The sequence below is a fragment of the Pelophylax lessonae genome (genome assembly GCF_965119305.1).
Source record: "Pelophylax lessonae genome assembly, chromosome: 5".
Taxonomy (NCBI): domain Eukaryota; kingdom Metazoa; phylum Chordata; class Amphibia; order Anura; family Ranidae; genus Pelophylax; species Pelophylax lessonae.
Genome location: NC_138772.1, coordinates 199,047,748 through 199,064,440, shown reverse-complemented (window position 1 = coordinate 199,064,440; position 16,693 = coordinate 199,047,748). Strand labels below are relative to the sequence as shown.

At 41.2% G+C, this 16,693-nt stretch overlaps 1 protein-coding gene across 2 annotated transcripts in view; it reads right to left on the bottom strand.

Moving 5' to 3' along the window:
* Positions 1 to 16,693, bottom strand: part of ELMO1 (engulfment and cell motility 1) — a 604,300-nt gene that overhangs the window by 554,059 nt on the left and 33,548 nt on the right. The window lies entirely within an intron of this gene.

Genomic DNA, 16,693 nt, shown 5'->3' with positions numbered 1-16,693 from the left:
TCCATTGCATTCCCATGTGGTTCATGCGCCGCCTTCCTCATGTACTTTTGTCCGTATCAGCACCCTTCCTATGCTCGTTGGCTAGCAGCAGAAAAACCGCTGGAGAGCCTCACAGGCTTATTTCATTCCTTCCACCCTAAGGGCTCTTTCACACGGTCCGCCTCCGTAGACGGATCCGTGTTGCTCAGCGGGGATCGATCCGCGATCCCCGCTGAGCCGGGCGGATGACAGCTCCGTCTCCGCTTGCAGAGTGGAGAGGGAGGTGTCTCAGCACCCGCTGCCCTCTATGGGGGATCGGAGGAGAGCGGACCGCTTGTCCGCTCTCATCAGATCCGCTCTGCTCCGATTACTGAACGGATGGAAAAATAGGGTTTCCATCCGTCCAGATTTCAGCACAGGATCGGATGCGGATGGCAGCGGGTGTCAGCGGAGGTGACCTCCGCTGACACCCACTGCCCCATAGAGCTGCATGGAGGATCCGATCAGATCCGCCTAAAAAACTGACAGGCGGATCTGATCGGACCGCCCGTGTGAAAGAGCCCTAAAGGCACCCAGGAGCGCCAGATTTGTGATTATTGCTTTGACTTCTGGACTGGATTTTTTCCTATGGCTGCCCTGGGTGCGAATCTCTTTACTGAGCCATTAGTTGGCTAACAGCAAAACAACCGCTGGGGAGCCTCACAGGCTTACTTCTATCCCTCCACCCTACAGGCACCCAAGGAGCGCCTGGTTTGTGATTATTTGACTTCTGAAAAGTATTGGGACGCCTGCCTTTACACGCACATGAACTTTAATGATATCCCATTCTTAGTCTGTAGGGTTCAATATTGAGTTGGCCCACCCTTTGCAGCTATAAAAGCTTCAACTGTTAAGACTAAGGCCTTATAGGCTGAAACGCATCAACTGATCTTATCAGCAGTTGTGTTTTGTAGTTCCTGAATAAAGATGAAGATTTTTTAAGAGCAACTACCAGTGTGCGGATCATCTTTCTACATAACATCTTCAACTCTTTGGGAAGGATGTCTACAAGGTGTAGGAGTGTGCCTATGGTAACGTTTGACCATTCTTCCAGAAGCACATTTGTGAGGACGGGGACTGCTTTTGGAGAGAAGACCTGGCTCATAGATCCCAAAGGAGTTTTTTGGGTTGAGGTCAGGACTCTGTGCAGGCCAGTCAAGTTCCTCCACCCCAAACTCGCTCATCCAGGTCTTTATGGACCTTGCTTTGTGCACTGGTGCCCAGTCATGTTGGAACAGGAAGGAGCCATTCCCAAACTGTTCCCACAAAGTTGTGAACATGAAATTGTCCAAAATGTCTTGGTATGCTGTTGCCTTATAAATTCTCTTCACTGAAGCCCAACCCCTGAAAAAAACAAAAAAAACTCACACCATAATCCCCCTCCACCAAATGATTTGGACCAGAGAAAAAAGCAAGGTCCATAAAGACATGGATGAGAGAGTTTGGGGTGGAGGAACTTGACTGACCTACAAAGGTGTTCTATCGGGTTGAAGTCAGGACTCTGCAAAGGCATTTTTAGCACTTGAGTATTAATTTTAATGGGCAGAATAAATTATCATCAATTAATTAATGCCCAAGCATTTGACTGGCTTAAAAGTGCCAAAATGTGTTGCACGAGTTTAAAAACATCAAACGTTTATTTTTTGTCAAAACTCTGCTGCCAGGAGTAATTCTCGGTCCACAATAGCACGGCTTCAAAGTCGCCTGACTTTGAAACCGTGCCGCACAGTGCGACTTAATCACGGCTTGCAAACAACAGAAGTCAATGCAAGTCACTCTGAAGTCGCCCCCAAGTAGTGCAGGAGCCTTTTTCTAAGTCAGAGAACGGTTCTATTGCACTTAACGAGGCGCGACTGGTCAGAGGACTAAGTCAGCTGACAGGTCACCCCAGTGTGAACTGAGCCATAAGGAGTCTAGGAGAGTTAGCAAAACGTCCAGTGTGCATGAGGCCTTAAAGTGATCTAAAGGCAGATGTTTTTTTCTTTACCTTAATGCATTCTATGCACCTGGCCACCTGCCAGAAAGGCAAGTATTAAATAAAAAAATGTTTTTATTACATTTTTTAAAGTAGTTTAATACACGTAATGGAAAGGTTGAAAAGGGCCTTCTCTAACCAACTCAAAAACTAAAGAATTCCCCACCTTCCCCATCCCCAACTCCCCCATGCAACTACAGTGCATTCATAACCCAAAGCAAGCACATATATATCTCAGATAGGTCCAGAAAACCAAATTTAATGAGATTAAAGCTGGCCATACATTATACAATTTCCTTATTCAAATTTTCTTTAGATTTACCTTTAATGATATAGTGCAAGGGTCTGCCTGACTGCATACAAATCAAAAGGGTTTATACCTTATATTATTTGGTTTTGGTAAATCTAAAGGAAAATTGTACAAGGGAATTGTATAATGTAAGGCCAGCCTAAGACCTAGCATGTATGATCACAGCAGAAAATCTGCAGGGACACGTTTTAAAAAAATTCAGATTCACATTTTTTTAAACTCTTAGCAAGTTAATGCTATTAGAAATGATGTTTTATTTCTCTAAAGCTTGTGTGATTAATTTTGATTTTATTTCTGTTATCCACTGAATTAATTTTTTTCACTCATTTATTTTTCATTGTAAGGTTAACAATCACACATGTTCTGCATTTGCATGTAGTTGTGACAGGACATATCCTTCCCCCAGAACACTTTAACATTTTATGGCACAATCACATCTGTACTTTGTGAGCAAATGGGAGAGAAAGGGTTTGTGTATGGAATAAGCTTTTGTACAGAACCAAGGAAACCAAAATCCTGGAAAAAAAAACACTTTTGTAGCCCAATTGAAAACCTTAGAACCTTGGCAAACAGGGAATTCTTCATAACATATACAAATTGTTTTTTTTTTTTTTCAAAAAGTTTTTATTGAATATCATATACAACATTATATTAAGAAAACTTGAGATCGCTTTTTTTTTTAAGAAAATAGGGTATACTTTTTTTTAACCACTTAAGCCCCGGAAGATTTTACCCCCTTCCTGACCAGGCCCTATTTTGTGATTTGGCACGGCGTGACTTTAACGGACAATTGCGCGGTTGTGCGACGCTGTACCCAAATGAAATTGACGTACTTTTTTTCCCACAAACAGAGCTTTCTTTTGGTGGTATTTGATCACCTGTGCTATTTTTACTTTTCGCGCTACAAAAAAAAAAGCGACAATTTTGAAAAAATTAACAATATTTTTCACATTTTTTTATATGAAATTCCCCAAGAAAAAAAAAAAAAATGTAAAAATCAAAATCTTTTAACATTTTAGGCCAATTTGTTTTCTGCTACATATGTTTGGTAAAAAAAAAAAAAAAAAAAAAAAAAAAATCGCAATAAGTGTATTTTGATTGGTTTGCGCAAAAGTTATTGCGTTTACTAACTAAGGGAAAGATTTATGTCATTTTTGGTGTTTTTTTTTTTTTTAACGAGTAATGGCGGCGATCTGCGATTTTGTTTGCGGGACTGCGACATTGCGGCGGACAGATCGGACCCTTGACTGACATTTTTGACACTTTTGGGGGTACCAGTGACATTACTACAGTAATCAGTGCTATAAATATGCACTGTTACTGTAAAAATGACACTGGCAGGGAAGGGGTTAACTTTATTGGTGATGCAGGGGTTAAGTGTGTCCCTAGGGGCGTGCTTCTAACTGTAAAGGGGTGTGGCTAGTGATGTAACCACAGAGACATACGGTCCTACATAGCAGGATCGTATGATCTCTGCAGTTAGATCAGGGAGAATGACAGACGGCTTTGTTTACATCAGCCGTCTGCCTTTCTCCCTCTCCACGGGGAAATTGCGAGTGACCGGTGGACATCGGGTCCACCGGTCACGCGCGCGGACTTGTTAGGGAACAAGCGGGAACGCGCCTCCGGCGGCGCGGGCTCGCCTCCTAGAGGCTCTCAGGCTAGCAACCTAGTACTAGGTCACTTTGCCTGTACGGGGCTGACCGCCGCAGTAAATAGTTGTGCGGCGGTCGGCAAGTGGTTAAGAAAAGTTCCTGACAAATCAAGTCCAGTCAACTAGAGGCATTTGCAAAACCTTCCAATACCACATCTGTCCAAATTTTTACACTTCTAATCTGTCAAAGCTTCGACACTTCCTAGTGGTGTCAGGGCTTGCTTACTCTATCCCAATCCCCTAAATTCCTTTTGACCAGTCATCATGATAGGTACCTTATTGGACAACAGCAATGTGTGAGAGATGGGGGAAAAGCAAGCTTTAAAACTAATGGTGACCATACATGCATTGATAAATGATCAATTCTTCTTTTTTTTAATTTTTTTATTAAATTTTTTTTATCTTTGATAAATGATCAATTTCTTTTTTGATCAATCTATCCAACCAGGAATAAATGGCTTCATTATTATTATTATTATACAGGATTTATATAGCCCCAATAGTTTACACAGCACTTTACAATAGAAAAAGGAGACCATACAGTTCCAATACAATAAAATACAAGAGGGTAAGGAGGGCCTTGCTCAGAAGAGCTTAGAATCTAATAGGGTGAGACAAGTGGTACAAAATGTTGCAACTGTGGGAAATGAGCTGATGGAAGTGCTAAAAGATTAGTTGGAGGTGTGATGGGCTTCCTTGAAGAGATGAGTTTTCAGGGATTGCCTGAAGGCAGCCAGAGTAGGAGATAGCCGGACAGATTGAGGTAGAGAGTTCCAGAGAATGGAAGAGGCTCTGGAGAAATCCTAGAGATGAGCATGAGAGGAGGAGACAAGGGAGCTAGAGAGCGGGAGGTCTTCAGAGGAGCGGAGAGGATAGTTTGGGTGATAGTTTGGGTGATATTTGGGATGTAGCTCAGGGTTACATCAGGGTTAAGCTCAGAGTTGTGGATGGTTTTGTATGTTGTAGTTGATATTTCGCATTTTATTCGCTGGCCAACAACCGATTTGATTGATAGTTGAGAGATACAATCAAAGCTCGTTTGGCTGTACTTCTCCTATGGATCACAGGATTTGAGTTCATTTTGCACTCCTGTGACCCATTTTCAGCAGACAGCGGGCTGAAATTTACTGTCTGCTGATGTTACAGAGCTGGTCCGTGCTTGAGCTAGATTGTGACCATGGAGTCTGGATCTGCCCCCGTGCCTGGACCGGGACTGAGCTTAGCCTCTCAGCGAGCCGCTGAGAGCCTGAGGTGGCAACTCCGGCCCCCTCCACAGCCCAGCACTCCAGTGAGCGCGGGGGGCCAGAGCAGACAGCAGTGACTGACTGTTAGAGCCAGCTTGGGACAGATGCAGCATAGGACCGATGCAGCAATCCACCTAGGTAAGTATGATTGGGAAAATAAAAAGTCAATTTTTTTTTTAATTATTAATAACTTCTCTGTTTTCCCTATACAATCCCATAATCTGATCAGTCAAAATACGATCCAATCAATTGAAGAGCTTCCAAATTCTGCCGAAAGTCCCAACACAACTAATGATTTTTTACCCTGTTTGAATTCAATTTGATTTAAGTTAAGTCTGCATTGAAGAAAAGTTTTACCTATTGAATTGTTTGAGGATTTAATAGTTAATAAGTTCATACACTGATCAAATATTAAAACCGAAACATATATGGCCACTATAACAGGCAGTAAAAAGCTTTGTCCAAATCAGAATAGCCCACCAGACAGAAAGATGAGGAACTTAAAACTGAAAGAAAAACAGCACTAAGATCTACAGCTGCCAAAGCGGACGTTAACATTTCTGAAAAAGCTAATTTCTTGGCTCTCTGTGGCCTCACTGGACAAAAACAAAAACTTTCAATTATAGTCAGGGCTATTTAGAACCAATTTCGTTTTACATACCGCACTTTCATTTTTGCCCACTTTGTCTAAAACTGGCTCTGTACAGATTTATAAATAAAAAGACCTAGATTGGTCTCCTTCTGTTTACGTTAAATGGTATACCTATAGGAGGCCAGTATAACCCCAATCCTCTAATACAAAATGTTCCATCAACACAAGCATCTGTAATAATTTAAGTCAACCATTTATACAGTAAAATACAAGAGTTTGCAACTTCTAAAAGTATACATCACTAGTTTGCGGTCTATTGTACCCATTTCCTATTGCATTAATTACAGTCATCGCTGTCTCCATGTAGCTATTTGCTGGTTTGAAACTTAGCCAGGTTATATGCTGCCCATACTCTCATCATCTCTGCTTCCTAGTTCCTGGGATCTGTCCAGCTCTGCCTATTTATCCTTTTACTGTTGAAAATAGTTTGAAAAGGTCTATGCAAATGCTACTGAAAGTTTAAACAATTTTCGAGGAGGCAAAGTATTATTACTATTCAGGATTTATATATCGCCAACAGTTTACGCATCACTTTACAATAAAAAATGGGGGACAGCACGATTTATAATACAGTTCAATACAAAAGGAATAGGCGGGCCTTGCCCAAAGTTTGCGATCTTGTAATAAAACAACGCAATTGAAGTGAATCTAAAGCCAAAATGTTTCGACGTATTTATTCTAATTAAAAAAATTATATTAGTGCCACAGCCAAGTTTTGAGCACAGATATTTCACATACTATCCAAACTTTAAAAAAATACTTCCCCAACACCAGATTCTGCAGTGGCATTACTAAACAAATGCCCACGGGATTTAACCTCAGCACAGTTTACACTTCTATATTTCACAACAGTCTCTAAACAAACCATTGCCAAAGCTTGGTAGATCCCTACCCCGTGTCTTATGAAGGCGAAGCAGAGAGTAACACAAGCCATGATCCATAGCAAAATAGAGGCACTCCTACTTGATTGAATACCTAAATATCTAAAAATCTGGCAGCCTTGGGTTGACAGGTTCATTTTCTGCCGGGCTTCAACCAGACCTTGCTAGAACTTTGAAAAAGGCTTGTTATAGTCGATTGACCAAGCTTCCAATCGCATTAATGTGTGTTGACCAGACAGTGGAGACCCCCCCTTTCCCTTTCACTCCTCTCTTCCTTTCTATTTTCTTTTTTTTTAAGAAACTTTATTGAAACACATTTGCAATACATGGATAATGCAGTTAGTCAATGAACAACACATTTTACATTTTATGGGAGTCAGATGCCGAGCAAAACTAAAGGCTCGCGACTGACCAGGAAGGAAACAACATGACAGAGAACATAAGGTAAAGAAATGCAAACTTACTAGAACCCTAGCTGGATGGATCTGTACCATACGTCTGCTCTTAAACCAAATTACAGAAGTTAAATAAGAGAAGGGGTGAAAACAAAGGACAAGGGGGGGGGGGAGGCGGGGATAGAACAATACCTACAGCAACTTGGCCTAACCAGGATTAGAGTATCAGAACGTATCAGCTTGCAGGTTAGTGGTTACATCCTTGGGTAGCGAATCAAGAAAGTCCTGCCATGTGCGTGAAAAGTGATCAGCAGAAGATTTAAGATGAAAGTCCGTGTTAAGCCGGTCTATAGTCATAAGGCTTATGAGCTCACGGTGCACCTGTGATACGGATGGGCCCACTGTTGATATCCAGTTTGCAAGTATGACTCTGCGGGCTATCAGTAAACATGTGAGAATCCATATACGAGGGTGCGGTAGCGGGCGGCTAGACCAGATCTGAAGTTATTTGTCCCAATGTCCACTATTCTGTTTTCTATTCGAAGATTTCACATTTCCATTTTATTTTACACTCCAACTGTTATGTCTTGGAGCTTTTAGGCACACTCTACCCTCAGGATCTTGGAGCTTTTCCTGTGTTTATTATAAGCTATTGGGAGATTTGTTCTAAATGATATAGCTACTATATATTATAAACCTAGCTGGAAAATCTTTTCAGCATTCCTGTTATAAGAGTGTATGTGCACATACGTTGTTAAAGCGGAACTTCACCCAAAAAGGGGCAGTTCTGCTTTTCTGCCTACCCGCTCCCACTTCCAGTCATTCCGCTGTGGTCATCCAAGCGGAAGTTCCCCCTTCCCCCCCTTTCCCCACAGCCTTCTGGGACCATTCACAAAGCACAACATGGCTCGCATATGTGTAATGGGAAGCCCGATGTAAAGCTCCAGGCAGTCACAGCCAGCTTCCCATAGTAATCATGTCGGCGCCTGGACCCGAAGGTTGCCGAAAGATTGGGGTCGGGTGAGAACAGTGCTGGATCCCTGGACCTGTAAGTGTTCTACAGTATTATTACAAATACTGTAGCTACTGCCTTTTCATTTTTTTGTTTCAAGGTTGAAGAACCGCTTTGAACTGTACTGAATTGTGATTTTACACTGTCTTTTTATCTTAGTAAAAATATTGAACAAGAAAAGAAATGAGACTAGAAGAATGGCCCAAGGTTCCCTTCCTCACAAGAGACAAGGTTTGGCTAGCGACAGAGCCTTTTCATGTGAGCCATTCCACTAAACTAAGTGGACTTCAGGAGGACCATACAAGAGAGATAGATACAGGTGGAAATAGCAACAAAAGGTTTTTAGAAGGCCTCCATCTTCATCAGTCAAGAGTATTACAAACAGTATACCAAGGAGGAAATAGAACATTGCTGTTCATCAGAAGAGTGGGTGCCTGGCAAAGACCACGACAAGAAGACAATATGGAATATTACAGGAGGGGAAAAGATCCCTAGACTGACAGCAAATGACTTCCAAAGATCTTGAACATGCTAAAGACTTTGTTCATATATCCACTTTAAGAAAAAACATTGAACAAGAATAGTGTTTACGAAAGGGTAAAGATAGAGGAAACCATCCCTGTTTCACAGTTTACATTTGCAAAAGACCACTTGGATGTTCCACAAAGCTTCTGGGACAAATTTGTGTCAATGACTAGGTATTAATTTGAGTTTCATTCACAGGGATAGCACATAAAGTTTTTTTCACATTTATATGGTTTCAGCTCTTAGCACTGTCCTCAGACAAGCAATGGCAAGAAGAAGGCAGAGGGAGGAGGTACATGTCAGCTTCTGCATTCCTCTTGCGGCTACATGTCTCAGAAGAGAGTTTACAGCCGAGACAAGCTGCAGCTATGAAATCAGGCATCTTCTTTAAAGCTGTTGTCAGATCGGTAGCAACAGGAGGGGAGGGAGGTAGATCAGTACTGAGGGTTAGGGTAGGGTTAAGCCTTGTACACACGATCAGATTATTGAATTAATTTTCGTCCATTTTTTGTTGCATGCTAGTCTCATATGGGAAATAAAGAGGTTACTTTCATACGAAAATTCCCATACAACAGAATTCAACTTCCGAAGTGATGTCATGTATTGAATTGCTTTGCATGTATTGAATTGTTTTGTATCGTATTTGTTTCCGAGCATACGATTTTTTTCAAATGAAAACTGTACTAATCAAATGAAAATCAGACGTACGATAAACATTTTATAGCCTGCACATGCAGTTTTTGTCGTCCGAAAATTCGTATTCGGCTGTCAAAATCACTGTACCAGTGATGGCGAACCTTGCCACCCCAGATGTTTTGGAACTACATTTCCCATGATGCTCATGCACTCTGCACTTCAGTTGAGCATCATGGGAAATGTAGTTCCAAAACATCTGTGGTGCCAAGGTTTACCATCACTGCACTATACCAGAGATATGCAAACTGTGGCCCTCCAGCTGTTGTAAAACTACAAGTCCCATCATACCTCTGCCTCTGGGTGTCATGCTTGTGGCTGTCAGAGTCTTGCTATGCCTCATGGGACCTGTAGTTCTGCAACATCTGGAGGGCTACAGTTTGCATATCACTGCACTAATACTAAAGCTGGATACACACTATACAATTATCTTTAGATTTTTTCCTTTAGACTTACCAAAATCATATAATATGAGGTCAGACTTAAACACTTTAGATTTGTATGCAATCAGGCAGGCCCTTGCACTTCATAGTTGAAGGTAAATCTGAAGGAAATCTGCCAACAAAAGTTGTATAGTGTGTATCTAGCTTAAGGATCCGAAATTCGGTAGATTGGCAGGAAGTTCCTCGGATGAAATTTTACTTCCGATTTTCTCGGGCCTTTACAACCCAACTTGGCACAAAATACTACATGTACATGGTCCCATAGGAGCAGAAATATAAAATACTAATTCTAATGATAGATCTTCTTTTAGGTTTAGATCTGCTTTAAAGTAGAGTTCCAGCCTATTTTTCAACTTTAGTGATTCCTGGAGTGCTCGCTATGCTGATCAACAATTGGGCATTTTAGATTTTTTTCGGGGGTCCCTTACCATATTTTCAGGGCATTTTTGATTGTACTTCCTCCTTCTCCCCCCTCTGTGGCCGCGGCCACCGACATCACTTCCGCCTTTGCATTGCATCCTGGGAGCTGTTTGTCATCACTCCCAGGAGGCTGGAATCAGGAAGAACTCCCAGAAAACTCCCAGGAATCAGGAAGAAGGACACAGCAGATTACACTGCGGCTTCAGATGCCCACATCCAAGATGGCCGCACCCAGACAGCGTTTTTAAAAGTAAGATTTTGACTAAAATCCAATATTGTACACTTAGTAAGTATGAGAATAGCAGTTCTGTAAAGGGCGATGGATTAGTATTATATGGGTATTTTTAGTTAAAAAAGGTATTTGAGGCTGGAATTCCGCTTTAAATTCACCTACACCGTCCCATTAGGAAACAATACAAACCTAACTATTGGGTTTACTGCTCTTTCAATATTGCAAAATATATCAGACTTTCGTGTCCCTGAGACAAGAACTTTAGAGAACAAGCCATGTGTCCCAATCACCAACAGTACTGTAAAGTATATATTAAAAACACACAAAAGAGCATTTTATTCCTTTTTATAGTAAAGTACAAAAGGCATAATGTGCAGCTGTGCCCTGTTATCTGCAGCCTGCCAGCTCTTTAATCTAGGCTTCAGCATATAACCCATAATTCTTTATATTTCCCCACTGTTGTGCCCACAGTAGCAATTATCCTCCTGTCATTCGCCGCACAATGTCACAATCGAGTTCTCCAAAAACACAAGCCACACCCTGTATTTTTCTTCTAAGCTTAGCCAGAAATGATTCCGCCGTGCACTTTGCAAGCGGTATAAAGAAATAACAGTTGAATAAACAGGGCATGGTAGTGGTCAGGAAATCCTGCTGCATGTCAGGTATACAGTCAAGCACCATTGTAAACACAACACCCAAACTGCTGTTAAGAAATACTTGCAAAGGTTGATCCACTCAGGAAACATGTGCTTTCAAACTTCTTTAATTTCCTGCTCTTTCCCCTCTTCTGGGCGTTCTAGGTGCCCAAAATAAGCTAATGGGTATAATGTGTTGTAAAATGTTTCTGCTCATATAACTCAGAGGAAATGGTTGACAAAGTGTAGCAATACTCCTCAAGAGGAAGCGGCATAGTTATGCATGGCTAAGCAAAACTGATATCTAAAAAGGAGACAGCAAAAATATAGCACAGTAACCAGAATGAGAGCTCCCATGGTATGCTATAGACAAAAAAATTCCCTTAACCACTTCAGCTCTGGGAGGTTTTACCCCCTTAATGACCAGGCCATTTTTTTTTTTTTGCGATATGGCACTGCGTTGCTTTAAAAGACAACTGCACGGTCGTGCGACACTGTTTCCAAATAAAATTGATGTCTTTTTTTCCCCACAAATAGAGATTGCTTTTGGTGGTATTTGATCACCTCAGCGATTTTTATTTTTTCGCGCTATAAACAAAAAAAGAGCGACAATTCTGAAATATAACATATATTTTTTCACTTTCTGCTATATAAAACATTCCCAAAACAAAAAAAATGTAAAAATCGAATTTTTCATTATTTTAGGCCAATTTGTATTCTGCTACATATTTTTGGTAAAAAAAATAAAAAAAATACCAATTAGCGTATTTTGATTGGTTTGCGCAAATGTTTTCACGTATACAAGCTAGGGAAAGATTTATGTCATTTTTATTTATTTATTTTTAGTAGTAATGGCGGAGATCAGCGATTTTTAAAAGGGACTGTGACATTGCAGCAGACAGACACCAAATTACATTTTTTGGGGGACCAGTGACATTACCACATATGCACTGTTACTGTAATAATGACACTGGCAGGGAAAGGGTTAACCCAGGGGTGATGAAAAGGTTAAATGTATGCCTAGGGGGTGTTTTCTAACTTTGAGGGGGATAGGCTTGTGGAATCAACACAGAGACCTGTGATCCCAAACAAGAGGATCACAGGCGCTCCGAATTAATTCCTGAGAGAACAACGGTCTGTTGTGTTTCCAACAGCAGTCCGCCGTTCTCTCTCCACGGGGGAGCGATCATTGGTGACCAGCGGCAATTGCAGCCGTCAGCCCCGTGAATCAGCTTCTCTGGTGGTGAATGGGGGCGCGTGTGCCCAGGTTCGCTCCCGCGGATCGACGTACAGGTACGGCGATTCGCGCAGCCTAGACAGCCTGCCGCAGTATATATGCGGTGGGCATTCGGCAAGCGGTTAATATAATCAACTCTTCATTCTAAGGCTGACCATACATTATACAATCTTCCTTTAGATTTACCAAAACCATATAATATGAGGTCAAACTTAAACATTTTAATTTGTATGCAATCAGGCAGGCCCTCGTACTACATACTTGAAGGTAAATCTAAAGCAAATGCTGCATTTAGGACTGTCACAGTTATCAATCACTGATCACACACACAGGGACATTTTGTGACATTTTCTAAACCATTATTTGAATACAGTTTGCATTTGTTTTTACCTAAGACATGGCAATTCAGCTGGGACGTGTATAAGTTAGTTAAATGTTAACAACACCTTCAAAACCTCAAGCTATAGACATAACTATATATCTACAGGCCCCTTTTAATTTACATAGGCATACTAACAAAAAAGGTGGACTGGGATTTTTTTATATTTATGTAAAAGAGGCAAAATGTCCTAATAGCAAGTACCATATATACTCGAGTATAAGCTGACTTTTTTAGCATGTTTTTTTATGCTGAAAAAAGCCCCTCTCGGCTTATACTCGAGTCCCGGTCTCACTTACCTTTTCCCTGGTCAGTGCGCATGTGCTGCCCTGGCTCAGGAGAGCCCGTACACGTTCGGCTATTCCCGGGCAGACCGCGCATGCGCAGTGACGTGTTGGCGCCAGGAGGCGCCATTTTTAAATGTAAGGCGGAAAGGTAAGTGAGACTTCTCCGCAGCCCCTGCGGAAAGGAGATGCAGTGCTGCAGGCATGGTACAGGAGATTATCCTGTACCTTGCCCGCAGCACTGCATCTCCTGTACCATGCCCGCAGCACTGCATCTCCTGTGACATGCCTGTACCATGCCATATCTGTGCCATGCCGGTACCATGCCATATCTGTGCCATGCCTGTACCATCGCTTGTGCCATGCCTGTACCATCGCCTGTGCCATGCCTGAACCATCTCCTGTGCCATGTCCGCAGCCCATGCACCATGCCTGCAGCCCCTGTTTTGGATCTCGTGGTGGTCCAGTAGCTGCTGCATTTCCCAACCTAGGCTTATACTCGAGTCAATAAGCTTTCCCAGTTTTCTGTGGTAAAATTAGGTGCCTCAGCTTATATTCGGGTCGGCTTACACTCGAGTATATACGGTATCTTAAAACACTTTGTTTATATGACCGGACTTCAATGTTTAAAAGACAAAGATACATTTGTATACATGTGGTCATGAAAATGTTTAAAAAAAAATTACACTTTAAAAAGAAAGCAGTCCAAAATTGATTTGTGTTAGGTGAATAGTCAGGGTTCACAACCTAAGTGCACAGTTACCAAAACAGCCGCCCAGAATGCTAATGTGGAAAGCTCATGCCAATTTTGGTAAAGAAAAAAATTGCCTCTGTTTTTTTATAGTGGACAGTGCTCTTCATGTTGTGGCCATGGACACCAGTAAAGACACTTCCCAAAATTTCTACAATTTTAAAGTTACTTTTCCAGGATCTGAACTTTAGCCCTTGTGCTTTAGAGATCTTTCCACCCAAAAAACATCCCATGACCAACTGGGTCTTCCACCAAAGATAAGATATCCCATGCATTACCACCCCCTTTTATCTATGATATATCCAAGACACAACAGAGGGTCTAAATGCTGTCCCCACTGTCCCCAAAATGCAGAAACCATTTTCAAACAGATTTTCATTTCTATACTGAGAAATATGTTTTAAGCTTAGTTTTTATTTCTATGTTATTAAACTAAATTTGTGAATAGAGAGGTGTCTAAAATCAGATTTTTTTTTACATGTAAACTAGCATGAATATATGGGAGATTAGATGGTTTTTAACCTAAATTCTTGATAACTGGGTCACAGGTAACTTTTTTCTGGTTGACAGAAAAGTTCCAGATTTATTTTGGAATTTGCATCATTTCTTAGCATGAAGTGGGCAGCTTTATTTATGCAAGGCACACACGATTTGTCCTTGCAGCCTTGGGCTATCAGCCCTAAAGCAAAACACTGCTAAAAAAAAAAATCAATCTCAACTTTCTCAGCAGAAGAAATTTAAAAGGCAGGGATGCAAAATTCTTCTTGCATGATACTGAATAGCTAGAGAAATATTTTAAATGTACTAAATGAAAGCATTGTGGCAACAGTTATTATAGCAAAATAATATATTAGGAATATGGGTTATATTTGCAAGCAAAACAATAAATGTATACAATTATTGGAAACCATTCTTCTATAATTATAGAATTTACTTGTGAATAGTAAAAGAGTCAGTCCACTAAGAACAAATTCACCACTCTTTGGTACATGTTGTAGAGCAGTGGTCCTCAACTCCGGTCCTCGGGGCCCACTAACAGGCCAGATTTTAAATATTGGGGAGATGCAGACTAGAATACAGCAATCACTGATCAGCAAATGAGATCACGTGTGATGTAATTTAGTTATCTTGCAAACCTGGCCTGTTAGTGGGCCCCGAGGACCGGAGTTGAGGACCACTGTTGTAGAGTTTGGCCAACTAATAGTTTCTTCGACCACTTGCAGACTCTGTGGGTAAGATTTCACTGGCCAAGTTTTGAAACCATATACTGTACACTTACTATGGTACTTAAAAAGGGGGTTCCACTCTCCCTCCTGAATATCAAAGTTTTTATATTATAGAAAAATAAAAAGCAACACGTGGTGTAGGGTGAGGAGGATGGGAACAGAATCAGTACTTACATCATAGATATTCTGCTGCTTGATCCCCCAAGAGAAATAGGAGGCAGTAGATAATTTATCTCACAAAACGTCACCTATAAAACTGAAATATCACTTTGGGTAGACTGACCCATAAAATACAACTCTGATTTGTATTGTATTGGATAAGGTAAGGGAGGGTTAGGACCCTGAATTATGTTTTACTACTGTGTGTGTACCCATTGTACAGACTTTACAAGTGTGCAAAAATCTACCCAACAGGGACATGGCCACAACAAAAAAGTTAATCTAGGTTCTTACCCTTCCCATCAACATGTAAAAACCTTCTTCCTGGAGTTGGACTTTAAACATATCTACAACTGATTAGGTCTCATTGACAAGCTACACATATCCTCCAATTACCCTTTACTGATGTTTCCAGAGCCACTCTTCTATGTATTGCCAAGTTAGATCTACTAGGGTTTATCCATATGCTGCCTAGTAGAAACGTACTAAGATTAGTACAAGAGTGCCTCGTGTGCATGAATCAAAAAGGTTTCCCTGTGTTTCGTGGCATTCGAATGCTGATTTTCTACCTGGATTATCATTCGGGTTCTGCTGTAGGCATATCTTCAGGATTCCGCTTATCTGTTGGTTGCTTAATGCGCTGCCTATCCAATTGCCTCAATTTCTTTTGTCCCCAGACTTAAGCTGTCTGCTACGTGATTCTGCCTGAATGCTGCCTACTCTGACCAATTGTTTCAAGGACTTCCTGCCCGTCAAGAATAAACAACAGGGATCTCCAAAAAACAACGGCCCTCCAGCTGTTGCTGAAATACACATCCCACGAGGCATTGAAAAACTGTCAATCACTGGCATGATTAGAATTGTAGTTTCGGAAACAACTGGAGGGCCATAGTTTGGAGACCCCTAATATACAATATTACAAAGCTAAATATGTGCTTACTTGAATCCTTGTGAAGACAGGATGCATCTAATAGCTCCTTCCTTCGAGTACTGTATGACAGCTTCCCAAGCATTCTCAATTTAATTATTTAAGGACTAATATAAGCAATAGTTGTGCACAACATGTATGTTTGCATTGCGAGATCTTTCATGCTTGTGTCTACATAGAGGTGAGGGGGAACACTGCAGATATCCGCTTATCACAGGAGGTGAAATAAATCGCTAAAAAGTTGAGAAAATGCATTGCAACCAATTGACTCTTCTCTTGAGCAGGTTTAGGCATCAGCCATTGATGGCAATCTGCCTACATATTGAAACTGCCCCAATCCATTTATGAATAATCCAGACTGGGAGAAGGCTCTTCTGGAACCCACAGATTCCATTCATTTGAGGATCACATAATTATCATCAGAACGCAGAGGGATTGATATACTAAAGGCAAAAAGCAGGTTCACTTTGCAATCAATTTACACTGTGCAAAGCAATTTACCCTCATACCCATTTTACACTGATGCACTGTTGCCAAACTTTTGCAGGGCGAAAAATGCACATGAAAACTATTCCCTATTAAATCTCATATAATGGACCTGCAGGTGCGCTGCGCTTTGAAAGTGCTGTGTGCTCTATTG